Source organism: Corylus avellana, chromosome ca8 (genome assembly GCF_901000735.1).
Source record: "Corylus avellana chromosome ca8, CavTom2PMs-1.0".
Taxonomy (NCBI): Eukaryota; Viridiplantae; Streptophyta; class Magnoliopsida; order Fagales; family Betulaceae; genus Corylus; species Corylus avellana.
In genome coordinates, this window is record NC_081548.1 from 7,018,641 (window position 1) to 7,026,857 (window position 8,217).

An 8,217-nucleotide genomic window follows, 5' to 3' on the forward strand; every position below is an offset into this window, starting at 1 on the left:
CCACTTTATTATTATTTATACTGTTAATAAATAAATATTATTTTCATTGTAAACACAAGAGCATGGTGTAGCCTTCATGACAATTTCAATGGTAGAGGAATGCTTCAATGGTCATGGTCAAACCACCCTAAATTCTCTTAATTATCTCATTTTTCTCTCTTGATTTCGCTACGTCTCTCTCCATTTATATTTCATTCATGACAATTTTTTACACTTTGATCAATGATGGCGGAAAAAGAACCGATGGAAATGCATGAATTCACTCCCAAAGTCTTTGGTTGACGTCAGTCCCCTATTGAATAGAATGTTAAAAATTAAAAAGAAAAGAAAAGAATTTGGTATTTTCAAAGAGAGAGAGAGAGACTTTAGGGAGGGGCGGAATAACCTTATGGCTTGGGGCAGGTGGTTCTCCAAAAAAATAATTTTTTTTTTAAAAAAATATATTTTTTATATAATAGACCTTTAAAATTTAATTTTGTCCCTCCAATGGCTTGCTTATATATATATATATATATATATATATATATATATATATTTTTAATTTTGTCTCTCAAACTAAAAGTTTTAGTTCCGCCATTGACTTCATGTGTGAGTGAATTGGAGTTTATTTGTGCTTTGAAAAAATGCAATGAAGGAGTTGAAAGTGCTTCTCCAAGGCCTGAACAAAATTGCACTTGGTCTTGGGGCTAGGGGCGGAGGGAGGGGTCCGAGAGGCCATCAACTCTTAAAAATTCTCCTTACTTTTGGTAGAATTTTTCCTATGCCATGGTTATGCCCCCCTCAGCAACTCTTAGAGGGCAAATGTTTTTAGGAATACCTGTACCGGGGGATTTAAGTTGACGCTGTTTTTTTTTGTTTGTCATTCTAAGAAGTTGAAACTTTCAAAAGAATGAAAAGTTGAAGATGTACAGTTAATTTTTTGTTTTCTTTTAAAACACATCGTTTCACTAAATAAAGTTTCACGCTGGCTGACAAACTGTTTATTTGTTTCCACTATTTTTTTTACGGATAGAAGAAGTTCTGATTTTACTGTGTAAATAATGAAGAAAAACACCATTTTTTTTCTCAAATAAAACAATACAAGGCACAGACAGAAGCATAAAAATCATATAAAAAAATCAAGCTTTCCATCACATTTTGTTCAAAACAAGACAAAAAACAGGTCAGAAATTTTTTTTAAAAAAAAATCAAGCAAAATACAACACATTACATTCAAAGTTCCAAAAAAAAAAAAAGAGTACATTACATTTAATTAATAGCAGCACTAAAATAAATAACAAATAACAAAAAAAATAGCTAATTTATCACATCTCAATTTCTGAGCATAAAAATAAATAAAATGTATTTTTTGTTAAGTTAAAATGCTGAGTAAAGGTTTACACTTTTAACACACAAGTCAAAGACACACTTTCACCTCACGTGAGACACCAATTTTAGAGCCATGTGCCAATCAAATCCAAAAGGCAATTGTCAAATCTCCTTGTTCCCTTGCATTGAGTTTGTTTTCTATTACGTGTGTGATATTTTCAAAATGAGATATACATCTTATTTTCTTACGGACTTCAAAGTTCTCTAGTATTTATTTCTTCATTGAACAATTGCCATTTTCTGCTTAAGAGTTCCAGTAAATTTATTCCTTTTAAACTTCAAGTCTTCAAATGGGGCAATTCAACTTTTTCTTATAAAAATTGAGTTATGTAATTAAATTTTTATATTTAAATTTAGATTGTTCTTTTAAATTAATTTTTTAATATTTATATTGCTATTCTTGATAATTGTTTTTGTATTTAATTATTTATGAATATATATATTTGTTGCATATTTTATTATTTTAATGGTATAAAATATATAATTGTAGCTATCTGAGATTATAGAGAAAAACAACGATTCTATTGAGCTCCAATTAAATTTTTATATTTTTTTAAATACTCTTAATTATTTTTTGTTCAACATTATTTTTTTATTCATCAAAAAAAATTTGCCCCCTGAATAGACATCCTGGCTCCACCACGTCTTGGCTATTTGAAGTCAATCTTGGCTCTTGATACACAAGTATGCACTAATTTCTACCTCTAATTTCGATTTTCCTACCACAACCAATTTGAACCATGAATCAACCATGAAAATGACCACATTAAACATCACAATCAGGCCAACTCACAAAAGAGAGACACGTGTGATGTCTTTATGTTTGGTTGCAAAGAAAATGTAGGAGATAGAGGAATCACCTAATTGGTTATTGGTTATGGCCTTTCTGTAATGCCAGCATTCATTTTTCACAATCATTCGAATATCAATCATACATACTAGACTCTCATTTCACTGAGTTGATAACGTTGATGAGAACTGCTACGTACATTAACCTAATAAAATACATCTGAGATGAAATATAATATGCAGCATTACTTTCCACCAATTACTCTTTGGCCATCCTTGTAAGGATTCTCGTTTGTCTTGATATATAAATATTGAAAATCCAAGTAAGAATATTTAAGATCGTGGTTAAACTTTAAATCATTATAACTCGAATCTTATTATAAAATTTGGTGTCAGTTTGTTTAAGTTAGACGAAAATTAAATAAATTATTCCTTTAAATGACAAAGGTTTTTTTTTTTTTAAAAAAAAAAAAGAAGAAAAAAACAAAATTAAGCAGGCTTATTTTTGTCTTTCAGCATTTTCGTAGATTGCAAAATAACCATTTTAACCTTTTTGAAATGTGAAAAGTTGAACATTTTAAACTTTTGTGATGGGCTGGATTTCTGCAAAATAATCACAACAGACAAGTCTGTGGGATTCTCAGATTTTTTTTTTTTCGTTCTTATTTTATAGAGAGCTTCGATATTATAAACAAATAATATTATTTATTTAAAAATATGTTGACTGTTAAGGACCTCGTGGTCGTTGTGCAAAAGGCCTCCATATTATAAAAAAAATAATATTGTGTTTTTTTAAAGCATGTTGAAGGCCTCAAAAAAGCATGCTGGGCCTTGATATTATAAACAAATAATAATATTTTTCTTAAAGCATGTTGATGGCCTTTATGCAATTTTTTTTTTACCTTTATTAAAAAATATTTTGGGCCAAAAATTCTTTTTGGGCCTTAGAAATCTGAGGCTCTAGGCGCCGGCCTAACTCGCCTAGCGGTTGGGCCGGCCCTGTGTGAGTATCCAATCACATGACTTTCTTATAAGAAAGGATTTATATATGTGTGCTTTGAAAAAATGCAATAAAGGAATTGAAAGTACTTGTCTTTTCTCTAATGTCTAACACGTGAACAAGTTGATGACTTTACATGACTTTTCTTATAAGAAAGGATTTATATATATGTGTGCTATGAAAAAATGCAATAAAGGAATTGAAAGTGCTTTTCTTTTCTCTAATGTCTAACACGTGAATAAATTTATGACTTTCTAATCACATGACTTTCTTATAAGAAAGGATTTATATATGTGTGCTTTGAAAAAATGCAATAAAGGAGTTGAAAGTGCTTCTCCAAGGCCTGAACAAAATTGCACTTGGTCTTGGGGCTAGGGGCGGAGGGAGGAGTCAGAGAGGCCATCAACTCTTAAAAATTCTCCTTACCTTTGGTAGAATTTTTCCTATGCCATGGTTATGCCCCCCTCAGCAACTCTTAGAGGACAAATGTTTTTAGGAATACCTGTACCCAGGGATTTAAGTTGACTCTGATTTTTTTTATTTGTCATTGTAAGAAGTTGAAACTTTCAAAAGAATGAAAAGTTGAAGATGTACAGTTAATTTTTTGTTTTCTTTTAAAACACATCGTTTCACTAAATAAAATTTCACGCTGGCTGACTAGCTGTTTATTTGTTTCCACTATTTTTTTGACAGATAGAAGAAGTTCTGATTTACTGTGTAAATAATGAAGAAAAACACCATTTTTTTTTCTCAAATAAAACAATACAAGGGACGGACAGAAGCATAAAAATCATATAAAAAAATCAAGCTTTTTATCACATTTTGTTCAAAATAAGACAAAATACAGGTCAGAAATTTTTTTTAAAAAAAATCAAGCAAAATACAACACATTACATTCAAAGTTCAAAAAAAAAGAAAAAAAAAGTACATTACATTTAATTAATAGCAGCTCTAAAATAAATAACAAATAAAAAAAAATTAGCTAATTTATCACATCTCAATTTCTGAGCATAAAAATAAATAAAATGTATTTTTTGTTAAGTTAAAATGCTGAGTAAATGTTTACACTTTTAACACACAAGTCAAAGACACACTTTCACCTCACATGAGACACCAATTTTAGAGCCATGTGCCAATCAAATCCAAAAGGCAATTGTCAAATCTCCCTGTTCGCTTGCTTTGAGTTTGTTTTCTATTATGTGTGTGATATTTTCAAAATGAGATATACATCTTATTTTCTTAAAGACTTCAAAGTTCTCTAGTACTCATTTCTCCATTCAACAATTGGCATCTTCTGCTTAAGAGTTCCAGTAAATTTGTTCATTTTAAACTTCAAGCATTCTAGTCTTCAAATGGGGCCATTCAACTTTTTCTTATAAAAATTGAGTGATGTAATTAAATTTTTATATTTAAATTTAGATTGTTCTTTTAAGTTAATTTTTTAATATTTATATTGCTATTCTTGATAATTGTTTTTGTATTTAATTATTTACGAATATATATATTTGTTGCATATTTTATTATTTTATTGGTATAAAATATATAATTGTAGCTATCTGAGATTATAGAGAAAAAACAACGATTCTATTAAGCTCCAATTAAATTTTTATATTTTTTTAAATACTCTTAATTATTTTTTGTGCACCGTTATTTTTTTATTCTTCAAAAAAAATTTGCCCCCTGAATAGACATCCTGGCTCCACCATGTCTTGGCTATTTCAAGTCAATCTTGGCTCCTGATACACAAGTTTGCACTAATTTCTACCTCTAATTTCGATTTTCCTACCACGACCAATTTGAACCATGAATCAACCATAAAAATGACCACACTAAACATCAGAATCAGGCCAACTCACAAAAAAGAGACACGCGTGATGTCTTTATGTTTGGTTGCAAAGAAAATGTAGGAGATAGAGGAATCACTTAATTGGTTATTGGTTATAGCCTTTCTGTAATGCCAGCATTCATTTTTCACAATCATTCGAATATCAATCATACATACTAGACTCTCATTTCACTGAGTTGATAACGTTGATGGGCACTGCTACGTACATTAGCCTAATAAAATACATATGAGATGAAATATAATATGCAGCATTACTCTCCACCAATTACTCTTCGGCCATCCTTGTAAGGATTCTCGTTTGTCTTGATATATAAATATTGAAAATCCACGTAAGAATATTTAAGATCGTGGTTAAACTTTAAATCATTATAACTCGAATCTTATTATAAAATTTGGTGTCAGTTTGTTTAAATTAGACGAAAATTAAATAAATTATTCCTTTAAATGACAAAGGTTTTTTTTTAAAAAGAAAAAAAGAAAATTAAGCAGGCTTATTTTTGTCTTTCAGCATTTTCGTAGATTGCAAAATAACCATTTTAACCTTTTTGAAATGTGAAAAGTTGAACATTTTAAACTTTTGTGATGGGCTGGATTTCTGCAAAATAATCACAACAAACAAGTCTGTGGGATTCTCAGATTTTTTTTTTTTTTTTTTTCGTTCTTATTTTATAGAGAGCTTCGATATTATAAACAAATAATATTATTTTTTAAAAAACATGTTGACTGTTAAGGGCCTCGTGGTCGTTGTGCAGAAGGCCTCCATATTATAAAAAAAATAATATTGTGTTTTTTTAAAGCATGTTGAAGGCCTCAAAAAAGCATGTTGGGTCCTTGATATTATAAACAAATAATAATATTTTTCTTAAAGCATGTTGATGGCCTTTATGCAATTTTTTTTTTTTTTAGCTTTATTAAAAAATATTTTCGGCCTAAAATTTTTTTTTGGCCTTAGAAATCTGAGGCTCTAGGCACCGGCCTAACTCGCCTAGCGGTTGGGCCGGCCTGTGTGAGTGTCCAATCACATGACTTTCTTATAAGAAAGGATTTATATATGTGTGCTTTGAAAAAATGCAATAAAGGAATTGAAAGTACTTGTCTTTTCTCTAATGTCTAACACGTGAACAAGTTGATGACTTTACATGACTTTCTTATAAGAAAGGATTTATATATGTGTGCTTTGAAAAAATGCAATAAAGGAATTGAAAGTGCTTTTCTTTTCTCTAATGTCTAACACGTGAACAAATTTATGACTTTCTAATCATATGACTTTCTTATAAGAAAGGATTTATATATGTGTGCTTTGAAAAAATGCAATGAAGGAGTTGAAAGTGCTTCTCCAAGGCCTGAACTAAATTGCACTTGGTCTTGGGGCTAGGGGTGGAGGGAGGGGTCCGAGAGGCCATCAACTCTTAAAAATTTCATTACCTTTGGTAGAATTTTTCCTATGCCATGGTTATGCCCCCCTCAGCAACTCTTAGAGGACAAATGTTTTTAGGAATACCTGTACCTGGGGATTTTAGTTGACTCTGATTTTTTTTTATTTGTCATTGTAAGAAGTTGAAACTTTCAAAAGAATGAAAAGTTGAAGATGTACAGTTAATTTTTTTTTTCTTTTAAAACACATCGTTTCACTAAATAAAATTTCACGCTGGCTGACTAGCTGTTTATTTGTTTCCACTATTTTTTTGACGGATAGAAGAAGTTCTGATTTTACTGTGTAAATAATGAAGAAAAACACCATTTTTTTTTTTCTCAAATAAAACGATACAAGGCACGGACAGAAGCAAAAAAATCATATAAAAAAATCAAGCTTTCCATCACATTTTGTTCAAAACAAGACAAAATACAGGTCAGAAATTTTTTTTAAAAAAATCAAGCAAAATACAACACATTACATTGAAAGCTCAAAAAAAAAAAAAAAAAGTACATTACATTTAATTAATAGCAGCTCTAAAATAAATAACAAATAACAAAAAAAAATTAGCTAATTTATCATATCTCAATTTCTGAGCATAAAAATAAATAAAATGTATTTTTTGTTAAGTTAAAATGCTGAGTAAATTTTTACACTTTTAACACACAAGTCAAAGACACACTTTCACCTCACGTGAGACACCAATTTGAGAGCCATGTGCCAATCAAATCCAAAAGGCAATGGTCAAATCTCCCTGTTCCCTTGCTTTGAGTTTGTTTTCTATTATGTGTGTGATATTTTAAAAATGAGATATACATCTTATTTTCTTAAAGACTTCAAAGTTCTCTAGTATTCATTTCTCCATTCAACAATTGGCATCTTCTGCTTAAGAGTTCCAGTAAATTTGTTCCTTTTAAACTTCAAGCATTCAAGTCTTCAAATGGGGCCATTCAACTTTTTCTTATAAAAATTGAGTTATGTAATTAAATTTTTATATTTAAATTTAGATTGTTCTTTTAAATTAATTTTTTAATATTTATATTGCTATTCTTGATAATTGTTTTTGTATTTAATTATTTATGAATATATATATTTGTTGCATATTTTATTATTTTAATGGTATAAAATATATAATTGTAGCTATTTGAGATTATAGAGAAAAACAACGATTCTATTGAGCTCCAATTGAATTTTTATATTTTTTTAAATACTCTTAATTATTTTTTGTTCAAAGTTATTTTTGCATTCATCAAAAAATTTTTTCCCCCTGAATAGACATCCTGGCTCCACCACGTCTTGGCTATTTGAAGTCAATCTTGGCTCCTAATACACAAGTTTGCACTAATTTCTACCTCTAATTTTGATTTTCCTACCACGACCAATTTGAACCATGAATCAACCATGAAAATGACCACATTAAACATCACAATCAGGCCAACTCACAAAAGAGAGACACGCATGATGCCTTTATGTTTGGTTTCAAAGAAAATGTAGGAGATAGAGGAATCACTTAATTGGTTATTGGTTATGGTCTTTCTGTAATGACAGCATTCATTTTTCACAATCATTCGAATATCAATCATACATACTAAAGTCTCATTTTACTGAGTTGATAACGTTGATGGGCACTGCTACGTACATTAGCCTAATAAAATACATATGAGATGAAATATAATATGCAGCATTACTCTCCACCAATTACTCTTTGGCCATCCTTGTAAGGATTCTCGTTTGTCTTGATATATAAATATTGAAAATCCACGTAAGAATATTTAAGATCGTGGTTAAACTTTAAATCGT